Source organism: Ammospiza nelsoni, chromosome 3 (assembly GCF_027579445.1).
Source record: "Ammospiza nelsoni isolate bAmmNel1 chromosome 3, bAmmNel1.pri, whole genome shotgun sequence".
Classification (NCBI taxonomy): domain Eukaryota; kingdom Metazoa; phylum Chordata; class Aves; order Passeriformes; family Passerellidae; genus Ammospiza; species Ammospiza nelsoni.
The window spans coordinates 87,019,248-87,036,574 of record NC_080635.1 but is presented as its reverse complement, the minus strand read 5'-3'; the positions used below and the strand labels follow the sequence as shown (position 1 = coordinate 87,036,574).

At 35.6% G+C, this 17,327-nt stretch overlaps 1 protein-coding gene across 1 annotated transcript in view; it reads left to right on the top strand.

The window, feature by feature from the left end:
- The window catches only part of CSMD1 (CUB and Sushi multiple domains 1), a 1,067,119-nt gene that overhangs the window by 523,920 nt on the left and 525,872 nt on the right, over nt 1-17,327 (top strand). The window lies entirely within an intron of this gene.

Genomic DNA, 17,327 nt, shown 5'->3' with positions numbered 1-17,327 from the left:
TTTACTATACAAGTCACTGGGTTCAAATAGAGTAACTACATTACACTTGTTACTTTATTTCAGGAGATTTAAAGTTTGCCTAATATGTTTGATCAAAAACATCTACAAGTCTCCTAATTTCCTACTGTAATTCTACTTTTTTTTAAGAGTTTAAAAATCCTGTAAGTGGTACATAAATTTAATCCATATTTTCCTGATTAAAACTCCTGATAACATCTACAAGTTCTTAAAAGTGCTAAAAATTTCCAGAACTAAATATGATAACTGAGAAAAAGTGGGGATTTGGGTTATTTTTGGCTTGTTTCTTGTTGTCCCTTATGTGTTCAGTGTGTCACTCCCATTGTGAATCCCCTTGTGAATCCCCTTGTGAATCTGAACTACAGTTTGCAGGTATCGTAAAGGAACATTGAAATTTCTTCTAAGCTCATCTGAAAATTTCCTCAGTGACTTTGTAAATGCGTGACTAATTATATGGACAGATGATGGTAATTTATAGACACAAGACTACAGAAATTATAATGTTCACAATCCCCTGCAACTCACTGGAATGCTATTTCTTATTTTTGAGGTATATTACACTGTCTTAATGTTGGCAGTGATGCATATAATCTTGCACTGAGCTCCCATTCTTTCTTTGATGTTGGGCTCAAGCAGATTGCAGAGATGTCAGGTCATCTCTTGCTGTTGTGATATCCTTTACTGGTGTTGAGTTTCTTCCCTCTTGTTGATCATTTGAAGATGATATTACTATTTTCAACCCAAATCTACTTTCCCTACAGGTCAGATCACAATACTTTCTTAGTATTGTGCAATGAACAGGATTAAGTAGAAGTCATCTTCATTGTGCTGAGAAATTCAGACAACTAGTAGCGAAAAAAAGACAAAGGTAAAGGAAAGACAGGGAAAATGTATTGTGCCTTATAAGCAGTGTAGCTTTGCTTGAAGGCATGAAAGTGGGAGGTAACTGGGGTTGAATGATTGGCTGCCACTCATTGCTCCTTCTGCATCCCTAGCACTGCAAACAAGAGCTTTGCTAACACCACAGGGTTTTGCCTGGACCCGTGTCCTGGGTAAGGCTGAGTTTTTGCAGTAGCTGTGAGGGTACAGAGCCTGGAGACATATGGGCATGGCTAAGAACCTCATTTTATTCAAAACCATCACATGTCACTGCCAGGGGTGGGAGAAGAGGACACTCTCTTTTGCAAATGGTGTTCCTCCTGATGGAATAAGGATGGCAGATGGGGGAATGGTTGGGGTGGGGCAGCACCGGCTGTGAGTCTGGTCAGGTTGGGCTGGTGAGCATCTTGTGTGTGAATCACCCTTTTTTGTACACTTTTGCTATTGGTATTGTTGCAGTTGCTATTTGTTTTCCTATCTCATTGCTGTTTCCAGTACATTGTTCTCATCTCAACCTGTCATCTTTACCACATGTGCCTCCAGCTCTCCTCTTTGGAAACATTTTGCCATCTCAGTCAGGGATAGGGAAGAGAGGGGCACTAAAATGGGGAGTAGTATTTCTAAACCACAACACACAGGTAGATAAATAAGGGGGGAGTGGAAAGCTAATACTATGAAAGTTGTAAGTCCCAGCTCTCAGACTTTATGAACATGTGGCTGTGGATGAGACCTCTTGTGCTTTAGACTCCTATTCTATCCTAATTCTAATGAAATTAATTAATGAATAATAAAAATGTTTCAGGGTTATTAAATTTCAGCACAAATTTTTTAAATGGACTTACAAAAAACCTATAGATTTGTGCTAAAGTGAAATAGTTATCTTTGTGGGGACTATTATGAGTATTTTGGATTTTTTTGCTTCAGTTCTATTTTTGTCCATATGATTTCTTGTTTATTAAATTAAAAGGTATGAGGTCCTGCAAGGAATGAGGTATCAAAGTAACATTCTGCAATTAAAACCTGTAGATAGTGTTCAGCAGGACAGGATATAGTCCATGTTTTCCATCCATGTGATATTGCCTCTGGCCTTGTACATCACAAAAGCTCATATGTCTTAGTCCTTCAACAGCAGGGGAGTCAGCCTGGTATGAAGGGCAAGGAATGACAAAGTATTTAACACAGTGCTGCCCTGCTTGGAGCTGTAAAACTGATAGGTAAATGAGCTTTCCCTCTGTGAATACTTAAGCCATCAAATGCATTTTAAACTTTAAAGTATATGTTAAAACTATAAGGTTACTTTATGTAGTGCTAGAAGAAATCCTGAGTTTCCCATGTTGTTTAATACCACATAAAACACAGGAGGAGGTAAGATAACAATTCTACATTTTATAAAGAGTAAACAGGATCTACCACATTTCTCTTTTGAGAAAAGTCAGCTCAGGGAGTTCCTATGCAGTTTATATTCAAAAGGATGATGTGCACAAATTTATTTTTTTTTTTATCACTGTATTGTGCATATATATGCCCAGCTTATGATGGAACCTGCAAGCAATGAAACTCGTAATTGGTGATTTTGATTTAAAAGAAAAAGACGTCCATTATTTACCTGTAAAAGCCATCCAAGATTTACTCAGCTCTCCCTTACAGCTGCCCAGGTGACTCTTACTTTCTTTACTGTTAATTCAGTGTTGTACTTAAAAGGAACAGTCCTTCTGTTTGACAGCTGAGATTTGATTTTTACAGAATTAGTCTTATCCCCTGAAATAAAACAAGTTGATTTATTTGCTGCCACAGATAAGTCTAATTGTCTGTTTGGCCACATCTTCTGCAACTGCTAGTCAAACTGTCAGACAAAAATTCCAAGAAATCTCAAAATCATGGTGAAATTAGACGGAAAAAATAGCCAATTATTCTTGATGTTAAGAAAATACTGAATTAAAGTATTGCTTACATGCTATTAATTTTATTATTTAACATCAATGTACTTTTCTACTGTTTCTATAATTTGGTAAACACCCATTACCACACTTCACGCCATTCTCATTGATATGTGTTTTCTGACTGACACAAGGTATATGTGTTTTTCTGAAATGGTCTAGTAACTTCTTACATATTTCCTTTATAGTTTTTGGTTTTTTGTTTTTTTTTTAATTGTCATCATTGTACTATGAATAATTATTTTTTTCTCAATCACTTTTTTCTCATATTGATTTGATTATGTCTTGAGTGTCACGCTCCCAAAAGAAATGTGTGTTTTTGCTTAGGGGAAATAAATTCACCTTTGCGCATTGTCTTCCAGAAATGTCGTGGTGTCATCATTGCTGTACTTGTAATGGTCAATGGGAATAAGCCAGGCAAAACTTTTTTGAGCCATTTAACTGAGTGATCAAACTATGTCAGAATTGAGAATATTCATAACTTTTGGATACGAAGCCCTTCTGTAGGACAGGATCTTGCTGAGCAAGATTTATGCCTGCCGTTTATATATGCCTCTCCCCATTTATTCTAAAATGCTATTTTTATCTCTTTGGTATGTTGAAAAATGCTAAATATTTTCTGTTATGATCTGATAGAGTTCATGGGAAATTCTGGAAGTCACAAACTGTCCCTGGAAGTGTGGATTTTTTAGGTTCTTTGGGGTTTTCCTTCTCCACATGCAGACCCACATGCTCACCCAGGTGTGTGTGAGTTTCATGCAGCAGTACTTTAAGCTCTGTAAGCCAAAGCTTTTCTTTGGATTAGTTTCTTATAACTTGTATCTTCTGAGTTTTTCATGTGTGAAAGCTATAGATTGAATTGCTGGCATTATTATGGTATTACTACATGAAAACCACTGTCCTGGTGGTAAGAAGCAACCTACCTTGTCTTGAAATAGAACAAGTGTTCTCAAGTTCTAGAAATGAAATCAAGAGCAGCAAGGACAGTCTGTGCTGCCTGGCTGGCTGGGTCAGGGATCTCACCAGCAAGAGCCTTTGGGAGGAGGACAGTGGAAGGAGGGTTGTGACCCGAGACAGGCCCAGCACTGGTATAGGTGGACAGAGCTGTGGGGCTGGGCACAGACCCACATCAAGGCTGGGACATCAGCAATGCTGGTGGGAGCTCTCTGGAAAAACCCTGAGCCCCAGCAGTCAGGCTTTATGGTGAGGATCTCTTGGGATGTCCAGCCTGGCACCTGAAACCTGTCACTAGCAGGGCTGCGGGCTGGTGGGAAGCATTGCAGACTTGTGGCCATGACTGAAGATGCTCTGAAGAGATTTAAATAATGCTCTTTGTAAATGCCCAAACTCCATTACAACAGAGCCTTCAAATCTAGGTAGTATTAAATCACCTTTATATGGGGATGTGTTGGATCAGTTGGAAGAAAATACTTTGACTGCACAACTCTACCCTGAAGTCAATGTACTTCAGGGCAACCTTTATGACCAGCTTCTCTGTACATTTGTATTTAATTTACATATGAGAATGCCAGAAGTACTTTGCCTAAAAGGAGTCTGTAACTTTCATAAGGAGACCTTTTATAACAAAGACTGTCAGTGATAGTAGTGTTTTGATAAACCAAAATACTGAAAGAAGAATAATGTAACCTCGATTCCTAACAACCACTCTTTCAACAATTGTATTTTTTGCAATTTGCAAATTTGCAAAATTTAGATATCTACTCTGTATATTATTTGAATAAAGGACAAACCCAAAAGATTTCTGAATCCTAATCACAGTTTCTAGGAAAAAATTAGTAATTGTGAGATATAAAACTCAAAAGGCCTTATTTTCAAATAACATGCACTTTCATGGTGCTTTATTTTGCCTTTAATTACACATCTGAAATTGAAATTCTGGAATTTTCTTTCAGATTTTGATACATCACATAAGACCAAGAAAAACGGCTGTGCTGTTACCTACTCTAGTCAGACACAATTGTTTAAATTATTATGTTCCACAAGAATAGGGTTTCAGAAATACATTTAGTAAACTCTTTTTTTAGGTCTTAGTGGAAGTATTTTGAGGAGCAATTCAATGTGTAGTAGTTCTTACAGTTTTATTAGCATACCTGTTTTGCTTCACCATTCAGCATCTAAAATAAGTTCAAACAAACTCTAAACCTGATTTTCTAACTGTCAGAAACCATGAAGATTTTTAATACATAAAAATGCCACATATTGGAGATACTGAAGGGGCACTTAATAATTTGAAGTATTTTGTTGGTTTCATAAAGGCTTCTTCTATTGTTGGGATGTATTTCACAGCCAGCCTTGGAATCACATTAAAAATTTAGGTGAATGATGAAGACACAGTATGTGTGTCTCTTGAGATGTTACCTATCACCTTGACAAGCTCTTTGTAAATTGAAAACTGGTTTAGCAAAAAAGAGCTGCTGTGATTACTGAATGAATATAAAGCTTTCACTTCTCTGTCATTTAACAGCTGGCAGATTACAGAGTCGCTTTTTGGGGAGAAAAATTAATAGGTTAGTATTAGCAGAGAGATACATAAAATCACTTTCTCTCCCAGGGTTTATGAGAAGCAAATTGATGTGCCAGGGTACATCTTAGACTGGTAGTGCATCAAGAACTGGTAGCTTTCAGACTACAGAAATCCATAAAATGCCCTAGGTAGCTATTCAACAGGTTAACATCTCCAGGTGACAGAGTATTATGAAAGCCTTATGGGGGGGGAAAAAGTGTATTTGATCTATTTAAGTCTTTTGCATTTGCGTAGATAAGATCCTTGCTATCAGTACAGTGCAGATTTTATCCTTGCTTCTTTCTTTCATGTCCTGTGGGGATATACTTTTAGCTGATTTTAAATTTTCTCTTGTTTGGATATTTAAGCAGGTGGGTATAGGTGTACAATGAAAACAAATCCCAAAAACTCCTCAGTTATGTGTGAGAAAGTTGTCCCATTCTATCAGAGATGGCAGCAGAGGTAATTTTTATGATTTCTCCCCTGCATAATCATTACAAAGGCAAAGATGGACTTAGTGCTTCTTCCTGTTCACTGTGGGATGCATAATAGAATTATTAATAAACTAAACAGGAGCAAAGTGCTGTATAACAGGTAGCCAAGGGGCCCAACAGTGACCACACAGCCATCCGAAAGTTTAATTCCATCCACCACAGTAGCTGCTGATACTCTTTCTCTTCCTTGTCTGGGATGAGTGAGAAGTTGTCCTTGTCTACAGCAGAATATACCCCCTGTCAGGACATGGGCAGAGGCACTGACAGCCATCTATATTGTTGGATAGATTATAGCAAAAGTTTTGTTTGTGCCAAATAGCACTTTCCTGAACAACTCTTGGGAATGATTCAGAAGTTGGTACAGCCTGGTGACTGTTCTGAACAAGCAATCTGGACACAGCCATCCTGTTTTGCAGGCTCAGAAAGTTTAATAATAATGTGCCAGCTGGCCTCAGTTCCATTCAGTTTCAGTGTACAGTGTAGTCATCATGTCTCCTTAGCCTGATAATGACTCACTTGTATGTGAAGTCTCTGGAGGTGCAACACGATCTCCAGTGAAACAGTCTTCTGGGGTTTTGAGTAGGAGACTATTTTTTTAAAATTTAGAGAACAGCCTTACCCCCTTGCACACTTGTAGTACAGAAACAAACATGAAATTAATGAGTTTTGGGACAATTTCAGTATTAAAATCTCTTTTCTTGCTTCCAGTAAATAATCTTTTAGACAAATAATAGCAGACAATCTTATTTAGCTGCACATTGAACAAGTATTGCAGTAAACTTCCTTTGATATGGCATCAGCCTCACAGATGGTTTCATTGTTTAAATAGTCACAAAACTAATTTTGTTGCCAAGATTGTGACAAAACTGAGATGTATGAAAATATCTTCTGGTGTTCTAGATGCTGTTTTGCGCTTATGGTTAAAATATCCAAAGCCAACCAAAGTGGACAGAATGTCATAGTACATAAAAATGTTGCAAAGAATTAGTGAGTTTCTTCTGTTTTGTTTTGGAGGTTTTTTTCATCACTTTGATGGTGCTGGAGTCCCACGTGAATGGCAGAGTCGGGGAATGCATGGAAATTTTTTAATTGTGTCTGTCTGTAAGTGCCAAATACAGTCAGAATCTCATAAGAAGAGGTAGATGAGAATCTATGTCATATCCAGATCCACATGGTCCTGAGAGTTTGTTCTCTGCAAAATCAGTTTTGATTAGACCATTATTGAAAAAATAAACTACAAATTAAACCAGACTTTATTCAGGTGCAGAACATAATTTGTGTGGACTCCAAATGGCCAGTTGTGCAAAATGAGAGAAAGATTAAATATAAAATAGGGAAGTTGTGATTTGTAAGTACAGTTTAGGAAATCTTTGTTCATTAAGAATCACAATAACACAAATCAAATTCAAGCCTTAGGAGACAAGTGCTTTAGAAATTTCAAGGGAAATTTTACACCAAGTGTTCCAGAGGAAATGTCTAGAGAAATCTGGCCACTCACTGCCACTGTTCAGTTCCTTGCAAAGTTATTACTTAGTCAAACAATGTTACAGGTTTCACTCTCAGCAATCTAATGCTCCTGGGAACAAGCACAGGTTGTCATAAAAAGACTAAACATGTAATATTTGTGGTTTAATATTTTTATTTCCTGTTTCTGATTATGTATTAAGTTAAAGGAATATAATGCAACTTTGCCACCCATTGTCTTTTAATATAGAGTGCAAACAAAAAGAAGCACTTTTAACACCACAATACTTAATTTAGGATTGGAATGGATTTAAGTAACTTTACTTTAGATTCCTGCCCCTTTGTCCCATCAGTGCAGAAGGATTTTTAGCAGTGATCACACATAATGGACATAGGCACAACAGCCTGGTGTGAGTCAAACTTGAGGGCTTTTGAAGGAGCTTGTAATATTTCTCGTGACAAAACTGACTACAAGATAATTCCCATAACCAAAAACCACTTTAGAATGGATTTCCATGATGGGCCAAAGATCATTTCTAGAAATAGCACATATTGTCACCTAATAAATACAGGCTAAAAATATGTACTTACATTACAGAGATTTCAGAAGTTCTAAAGATGCTACTTCATTTTGCTGAGGAAAAAAATTAGGAAAAAAACCCAAAAAAAGCAAAATCAAAATAAATTTAAGGTTTTGTTAATTCAGTCACTAAAATACTATGTTTTTTTCTAGTTAATTAGGATACCAAGAACAACATAATGTGAAATTGCATGTGTAGGATTTTGGCCTTCTTTCTGTTCCTGTTTCTCCTCTCATTTGTCCATGACCCCTTATACCAGGTATTTGTTCTACCTACCATGTAAACAATCTACTTCATAGAAAGTAGATGTCTTTGAGAAACTTTGGATTATGGCTTCATAATGTAGTTCATTTTGCTCTCTGAACTTGTTTTCTTCTTGATGCTCTTGATTCTTATTCCCATGCTGCAGCTGACAAACATCTCAGTGGTGTTACCCACTGCAGCTTAGTCATCCTCACAAACATGCAATTGTGTGTGTGTTGGAGGGAGATTTTTTTTCTTTTCAAACCCAGATCAATTCTTTTCACGTATTTATAAATTGGGTAAGCCGCTGTAAGAAAAAAGAGACTAGCTCAAACACTGAAAATAAGCAACAGAAAATCATGTTGTTGTGTTAAAACAGAGGTTTGGTGACAGAATTTGCTGTTCTAAAGAGAACTCTCTGTCTCACCTTGGCTGGTTAAATATAAAACATGTGTTCCATGTTGTGAGACACACACAAACACTGTTCCATTTAGGTCCACAAAGTGCTGCACATTGAAATGTATGTTACTTGAGGACTTCCCAGATAACAAGCATTTATAATTCTTCTATAGCTGAAGCTTTTGAGACGGCAAATTCTTCTCCTGCCCTTATACTGCTATTTTTCCATTCAGCCAGAGTGGTGAGCATGTTACATGCCACTCTTGTTGAAGAATGAGCCTGTAAATGCTAACCAGACAAGTGTCTTCCTAACTCCCATAGGTTGGGGATGCCATATTTGAGAACAAATGGGGACAAAGTTGAAAAGGCACTGCTGAATTTCTGTTATCACAAGAATCTCTAACAATGGCAACAGAACAAAGTACTGAACTAGGTGAGGAAAAATGTCATTCAACATTCCCTCAGGAAACTGGAAGGACTGCAGGGGCTTGAGAGTTGCAATGCTGTCATTCTTGCAGAATCCTCGTTTTAACCTGTGTACAATTCTTAGCAGTGACTAGGGACAAGGACAGGACAGAACCTTTTTTCTGACACTGTAAGGAATGTGAAGAAAAATTAGTGGGCATGACATTTGCTGCCTACATTTTCAGGTCTTAACTAAATGTCCCAATTCCTTTCATTTCCAATTACAGGCACAGACAAGAGGCTTGTATGACATATTGAATTCCTGCTAAATATTTGCCCCATGATTGTAAGCAAGATAAACTTTCAAGTATCTGGAGGCAATAGAATGCCACTTATGAAAGTGTTAAGCACTTTGATTTAAGAGAATGGTTCTGGAAAGCTTGGCAGAGTCCACAGTCCCAAGCTTTGCTAAAAGCCATCACAGTGGGAGAAGTGAGGAAGTGCCTGTGACAGAGCAGGGAGCTTTTGTAATGAGGGACTTTTTTTTGTAATCTGAATAAACAGCCAATCAATGTGAAAGAAAAAAAGAAGGACAAAAGGAAAAAAAAGAAAGAAAGAGAAAAAAAAATTGGTTTTGAAAGACTATTGCCTTGTTTTAATTAGTAATGAAGGTCTCTAGACATGGTGGCAAGCTGGTGTTAGCTGAAGATAAGTCTCTATTAAATCATCAGTAGCGTGTCTATTACTGAAGCTGATATTGTCCAAATTTATTCTGCCATTGCTTCTTTTCTTGTCTATCGTTCCTTAGAGGTTTTCCCTAACCTCTAAGTAGTTACGCTTGAGAACAGATATGTGGTACAAATGAGTCCCACAGTTTGTAATTCTCAAATAATACAGCAGATTAGACACTATGCATTAAGCTTTATCTGTTCAGATTTAAAGACTTTTTTCTTCTTGAATGTATTTTGCTGAAACAAAGAATTTTGAGTATATTTAACCAGCACCATTTGGAGTGTATCTACAAGATTTGTATTCAATGTTATTGCAACTTTTAAAGAAGAGTGGGCTCATGTCTTATTTTCTTAAAATTACTGTCCTTTCCCTATATGGCAGGTCTAATAATTCAAAATCCAGTTTTATTTAGTAGCAATAATCATTTCAGAGAGTCTTGGGAGCAATAGAGAGTATATCTGCTTGTGAAATCTCTTTCCAAATCTCTTTCCAGTTTTTATTCGCAATTCATCTGTGCAGTTGTAGTATGTATCTTTTCTTGCCCTCAGTAAGTGCGATATTTTTCTTTTGCCTTTGTTACACTACCCCCATTCTCTTCTCTCCATGGAAACTACCCAATAGTTTATTTTTCTAGTAAGAATGCATCTCATTTTCAACCTCCTTGTAATTGTGATTTGTTCTCCTTTTTTTCCTAGCCTTGCCTTCAGCTGGTAGAACATTTCTTCTGACCTGGTGTTTTCCTTTCAGTGTCTTCACAGTTACTGCATTTTAATCTTCATTTCTCAGATTGTGTAAAAACCTTCCAGTATGCTCTTAAAAGCTCTCCAGCTCTTGATCACTTAAGGAGTCCTACTCTGCATTTGCTTTATGTTCAATTTCTCTAATTTGAACATGGGTAATCAGATTTGTATACGGGTCTTCACATAAGGTCATACCAGTTTCTTGTACTTACCCATTTGTTTGATAAGTACCTCTTTTAACACACAGAGATATTGTTGTTTTTTACCCTCATGTCCCCAGGGCCTTCAAGGAGAGGATGGACATTTTTTTTATGAATGTAGGTCTTTTGACTAATGAAATCCTCAAAAGTGGTCAGGTTACAAATAGATATTTTATTGGATTCATTTGTTATCATACCTGAGGTGATGAACTAGAGATTGTCTTCCAATTACATTTTTGTGGTTGACAGCTTGGAAGCTTAATGATGTGGAAGGATAGTTGAGACCTTCTTTGCTAGAAGGTCTTTCTCAGAATGCAAAGAGCAGACACTGTACATAATTCTGACGATTGTACTGACCAACTGGAAGACAGACCATAGAATGCACTGAACATTTTAGGGGAGATGGAAGGACATTATTTTGATATTTTTAAGAAAATTACTAATTACTTTCAATTTTTGATTGCTGGCAAAGTTTCTATTTATAAATTTTCACAGCCTCAAATACTTTTATAGCCTTGGTCTGGACTGTCATGCTCCACTTGTTCTTCTCTTTCAAGAGAAATCTAAAAACTCCTAATATTGCTTGCTGATCTCAGTTCACCTAAGAAAGTGTGCAGTACATCTGTGGCAAAATAAGTATGAGGAAATAGAAAGTTTTAGCTCTAACTTTAGATTGCCTTTGCACTTGAGAGCTTTCTGACATTGTTTGTATGATATTGACTTTTATGATCTTATAACCAATAGCAAGACATTTATTACATAATAAAAGTGAACACACTAAAAATAAAATCTATCAATCTTTGGTTATTACCTGCAAAAGAAAATTAAAATATCAATCTTAATGCAAAAGATGTATTAAAGTTTTAAAGGTGGTGTATACTCCTAAATGATTTTCACAGCTTTCAATCCAGTATAATTTTGCACATCCTTAGAGATGGACAGACAAGTTCGGTAAATGCTTGTAAAACCAGAAAGCTGTATCTTTCAAAAGTGATACAATTTAAGCATTTTATCTAGCAAATATTGCAGTGGTTCATGTATGCACAAATAGAGAAATTAGCATGTAACAGGAAAGAAATTTCTTCTGATCTTCGGACTGTATATAAATAAGATGCAAAAATAAATCTAACAGTTTTATTTCTGTCAGCCAATAAATCTGGGTGGGTTTTTGTTTTGTTTGTTTGGATAATTTTAAGAAAAAAATTGCAACTAGGCCCAACAAAGACAGTCTGAACAAAAATGTTGCCAGCAGAGAAATAGGGGACCATGTTGAATGCTGCAATAGATAAGTATCTGTGCCATGTAGACCCTTGAACATTGCACTTGACACCTTGGAGTGTAAATATGCCTTAAGTATCAAGTATTCCATGAACTTGTACTTAGTATATTTTTGGTTTTATGAGTAAACTCTTCCTTCCCCTAGAGTAAACCTAGTGAAATCCGTTAATTTTTTGATGAAATAATTTTTAAGAAGGATGTAAATTTGATGTTAGGTAACTTGCAGACTGAAGCTTTCACAGGTTAGTTGTGTCTCTGTGGGTGTGTGTTTGTGCACATGCGCAAATGACAAAAAATTTGGGACTACCCTTCTAGCAGTAGATTCTGGTCATGATTATTTGTGACTCTGGAGTTGAGAAAAATTTCCTCATTTCCTTTTGGAATGAGTAAAGGTGAAAATTCTGTGCATGATTGACCATTAGGAACTTCATGTTAGCTCTTCCAGTCTAATGTTGAACTAAAAGTTAAAACTTGGGAAAGATACTCAGTTTTCTGAGTAGAGACTTCAGTTTCAAAGTCATTCTTGCAAGAAAATTTTGCTTTTGTATCTCCTATTTTTGAGCTTATTGTGTTCATTTTTTACGAGTACAGTAATTACCTTCCTTAGAAGCCGTTTTCTTCTTCTGTGGCTGCAAATACAGTTGAATGTGTCTTCTATTTATGCATGAAATGGTAAAATGCAACTTCTACTGTAGCCATGTGGACAGGGTATTGTGGGCTGTGCCTCATACCTATCGAACATCTTGACATATGCCCAGAAATTTTCTGAAGGCTTGATTTTATCCACAGAGCTTCTGAAGTACCTCAAAGTGTTGTAATTCCAAAGCAGCCATTGGTATCAAAGTACTATCTCATTTCCTCCTAACTTATGCTTTTTCCTTTGTGTGTGGTTTTGCCTGTGGCCACCAATTTAAGGTAATGTTAGAAAATACTCAGAGGACTGTAGTAGAGGTACTATGGAACAGCAAAAAGTCAGCAAGTTTTCATTTGGCAAAACCTAAGCACAACATGAAAAACTTTTCCAGCTGTTTCAGTAACAACAGGAAAAATAACAAATATAATATATCCTTGGAAAATCACGTAAAGATATTGAAATAAGTGGAGGAAAAACATGTAGAGAAATAGCTACATGACAAGAACCCAGCTAATCTAAGTCCTGCACCTGCAAGGACACTGTCCTTGAGCATAGCTCTGTTACCATAACAAGTGCTGTAGTTGAGAGACTAAAGACATGAGAAAAAGCAAATGTAACTCCTTTGTAACAAAGAAGCTGATATCTGTATATAACCAATAGACTGCTAACTTACAGAATATGCGTGATCTTATTACTTGTTGTGTATAAAAGTTTGATGCTCTTTGCAATAAATGGAGCTTGCTGAACGCTCATATTGAGGGTCTTGAGCCTTCTCTACACCGAGACAAATGGCCAGCTGCGACAAAACATTTACTTAGTTCCTTTTCTTTCTTCTTCCCCCTTCGTATTTTTCCTAATTGGCATTTAGCTGCTTTCCGAATTGCTGCTGTCAAGTTCCAGCTACTGTGCATGGCCTATATAAGCTGAGCAACTGGTTCACAGAAGGGTGAAGCTGATATAATTTCAACTGACATAAGCATTTTGAGCTTTTTGCTGCTAAGGCCTCTAGGCGATCTTTGCAATCTAGTTGATGATTGTGACATCTGAGAGAAAAAGGAAATCTGTTATTTCTCCTGAAAATTATTGTCAGATTGGGCCTCTGAATACTAACTTCAGCAAAGGTTGGGAAGTTAATTGTCATGGTTTTATAACTGATTTCAAATCCAGATGTCTTATTCATGTAACAATTAATAGGAGTTGGGCTGCCAGAGACCTCAAATCCATCAGGATTTATCAGAAAGTATCTTTTCTTAAATCAATTTCTTAAACCAAAATAGAAAAAAAGATCTTAGCAAATCAGGACATTACATTGCTGGTACCATGATGCCACAAAGTGGCAGTGGCAGTGGGACTGTGAACACATGAAAAACTTTAGGCATTTTCTTATTGCATATTTACAGACCCTTGCATTCTAGTGTGGAGAACATAGTAAGAAAATTGGGTGAAATAGTCCTTCAAAAGTTTATTCATTCCAGTGACAGCTACCATTTATATTTTGGTTTGGGGATTTTTCATTATCAACAACTGTTGTTTAATTTTAGGTCATTTCTCTGTTATGATAAATCAGAAAGTGGTAGATGATGAAGCCTATAAAAAAATGAAGGAAATTCTTTATAAATAAAAGCAGAGGATTACTATGTTTAAGATGCTGTTAATATTCTTTCCAGTGGCATGTGTTGCAAATAAATATAGATTTTAGCCTTAGGAAGAGTCTTGAAAAGGCTATATAAATAAATAATCTGATACACACCACTTAAGAATGAGTGATTTGTTAAGTATGAAATTATTTAATAAACTTTAATTGAAAATTCATATATCACCAAGCTGTCATTTTCTACTATTTTTTACAATCCTGCTATCTTGTAGCCTTTTGCTTCTGTCTCATAATAAATATTAGCATTACATTTTAGCATATAGATTTTAATGATTTGAATGGTTTTCTGCAAAAATTAAAATGTAGCATGCACAGTTAGTTTGAACAGGAAGTTAAACCTTTGGCATTTTAGATCATTAATTATTTGCATTATGGATTTCGATTATGCGCATTTGTTAAAAATTTCTTCTGTCCAGGAAGATCAAGGTAGTGTATGAGAAAGGCCTATCTCTTAGGTCAGTTTCATTAATAAATCTTAATTAATAAGCAATGCTACAGATTGATTTGTGCTAGGAAGTGAAGTCTATACAGGTTTTTATGTCTGTCAGAGTGGTGAAGATAGACATTCTACTTGAGGAGGAAGTTGGAGAAAGACATTCTTGGTTATCCCACTGTACATATTTTTGCTAAGACTAAATACCAAGACTACATAAATTACTCTCCACACACTGTAATTACATTTTTTTCCAAAATTGGAAAGGACTTGGGTGAAAAAAAAAAAGGATAGGAAGAATGGTGAGAGCACTCTAATGTTATTTCTGTATAAAAAATCCATTATCTTAAGTGCTTCAGTGTAGTATAATTTATAATAGTTCTCAATACACAGCAAACATCAAATTATTTAATGAATCAAGAGCCTGTGACTGCAATCTTATTGACAGTAGACCTCAGTAACTCTAAAGAAAAATATGGATCTTTTACTGAAAATTTGACAATGAATTTAAAGCTTGATGGATGCATATGATAGATTTGGTTGACTAGAATCCTCATAATCCAAAGATTAAACTATTTTGTTCAATGTTAGGAACCTTCAAAGGATAATTCATCTTAGGTCTAGACTAGAAACAGTAAAACCTGCACAGATGAGATTGTGTCTATCTCAATATTCTTCAGTCAAAGTTTTAGAAAAGCTTATAAATAATGTAGTTGAATGCTTGATCTGGAGAAGTGGTGAAGTCCTGTGAACTATCACATGAATTATTGACTATGGCTGTCATTCTCAGATGCCTCATTTTTTACTGGGTTTTAGGAGGTTATGGTAAAGTGCGTGCCAATTTCAGGATGCTAAGTACCATTTTCTCTGAAGTTCTTGGCCGAGTTGGCGATAAGAAGACGCAGGTAAACATATCCTAGGAGACTTTACTGACTGGCTTGCTGCAGTACAGTTTCAACAGTTAGCCAGTGGCAGTTGTTATTTATATGGTAGATATAGATTTTCTGTGATGTGTTTCCTTGGGAATGCAGTTTATCAGAATTCATAGTAGCTTTAAATAATGATTATTTTTATTTTTCTGATAGAACTCCCTCCTGTAAAAATAAAAGCTGGCTTTTGGTTTGTATAAATTTTTTTGCTCCATGCATCAGATCTTTTCATGAAACTACTTCAATTTAGAGCTCTTTGTAAAAATGTTTTGATTAGAAAATAACATAAATTTTTTTTTGTCTCAAATCGAAGTATTCTACTGTATCAAATGAGGTAACAATTGTTTTACTTTTTGGCTTCTACTGAACAAATGTTTGTGTTAACCTATCATGACTAAGGCAGCAAAAAGGGGAAAGTTTGAAAAGAGAGAAGTAGCATTTTCAGTAGTGCTAGAAATATGTAAAAAACATAGAGCAATATATGCTGAAGCTTATAATAGCTAATAGTTTTCAGCTTTTTGGAATAAAAATCACTATCTTTATTCCAATTATTTTGATATTTTATTTTATATGTAAGCACTTTATTTTTATAATCAAGCAGTGACTTTTTTAACAATGTGAGTGAACACATCCAAAGGAATAATCTATTTTGTTAACTCTGCTGAAACAATACAAAATAATCCAGGCATCATAATGTGTGCTTCTACCTTATATAGCTATTTACAAATAACCTTAATTAGTTTCCTTAATTCAAGAAATCTTAGATCTTTGATCTTCAATGTGTAGAACATATGTCTAACTCATCATTCATTATATTCTTAGGTGATTTTTGTTTCCTTGCTAATATTTATGGAATATTTTGGTATTTTTATAATGAAATAATGTTGTAAGTAACGGTGTTCTTGCTTCTAATTTTTTTATCCTTATGTTTCTTGACCTTTTCAAAATTTTTTTATATAACTTGGTTTGTAAATTAAGTGTAATTACTATCACTTAAATGCTACTGTGACTAACTGAGTAATGAATTAAGGGCGTGCATTCACTAATTGAACTTACATGGTATAATGGGGCATAATTAGTATTGATATATTGATATAAGGCTTTGAACCATTCTGAGGACATGTTTGTATTGAGTAATTAACCTCCTCAACATGCAGATTACAGGTTGGCATGGTTATGTTTATTCTGCAGACGGGTAGAGTAAAGAAAAAAAGGAACTATGGGGTGAAAGAATTTGTTCATTGAACAAATGTGGCTTGCGAAGTGATACCTGAATTATATGTGAGCTTTTCAGACCACCATTTCTTTGATGCACATGTTTCTCTTCTGTGCTCTGTTCATGATGCATTTTAGTTCCCTGCACTTATTTGCTCTCCTCTAAGGGAAATTAAAGAATTTTAATTTGTACGAGTTTGGTGAAAGGAACAGTGTGCCATTAATGACTTTAAAAGAAGTTTGAGAATAAAACCAATTGAATTTTCCTTCATCCCTACACACATTTTTGGTTTTTTGTAGGTGAAGGAGTATCGTCTTTAAGATGATAACTTGTTCAGACAACATCTTTCAAATAACTAATAATTATAAATGATAGTAAGTTTCTCCAAGGAAAAAAATGTGTCCATTCATATTTTCCCAATGTCACTGCTTAGTTCCCTTGATATTTTCTGATTCTTTTAAAAAATACTAACTAAATTTATTTTCTAGAATGTGAACTAATATGAAACTAACAAGAAAATCAAACTTTTTTTCTATACTTGAGGCTTTAATTTACTGTCAGAGAACT